The sequence below is a fragment of the Triticum dicoccoides genome, chromosome 6B (assembly GCF_002162155.2).
Source record: "Triticum dicoccoides isolate Atlit2015 ecotype Zavitan chromosome 6B, WEW_v2.0, whole genome shotgun sequence".
In the NCBI taxonomy this organism is placed as follows: domain Eukaryota; kingdom Viridiplantae; phylum Streptophyta; class Magnoliopsida; order Poales; family Poaceae; genus Triticum; species Triticum dicoccoides.
Window position 1 is genome coordinate 710,815,636 of NC_041391.1, and position 614 is coordinate 710,816,249.

The window sequence follows — 614 nt, forward strand, 5'->3', positions numbered from 1 at the left end:
GTCTAAATTCCTTCAAGATGGGTAGTTATGCATGAGCGATGATGATCGATGCATAAGCGCCATAAAATGTTTGCTCCTGCTCTTTTTTATTCTTCTTCTACATAACTCGTAAGCAATATGCAAATCATCGATATTGCTTGTTGATGAACCATAAGCTTTCTTAATTGGGGTGGCGCAGTATGCCGTGATTTTGGTACTATGTGCAATCCAAATTAATTTCCTCCTTTGACAAGGGAGAGAAGATACTTATGTGTGCATGCGTGTGACCATATCCTAATCATGTGGTATTAATGACATTGCTAACTTCATCCTAAACCCTATCTAACCTTAATTTAACCGGTCAATCCCTCTGTTGGCCAATATATGATGTTGACCTTTGTTTGGAATACCAATTATCTTGTTACCTCTTGTGCTACATCCACTGGCATATGGGCCCCATGGTTCTGATCTTTTCGTTGAAAGAGGAGTTTTGACTCATGATAGGGTGTGGCAAGTCGACCCAATAGGATGCATCGAACGGGTTAAACAAAGTGAGATATGCATAGTATATTAGAAACGGGCTAGTTGCCAAACAACAGGATGTATGTACCTGGTCATAGATGCATGTATCTTCA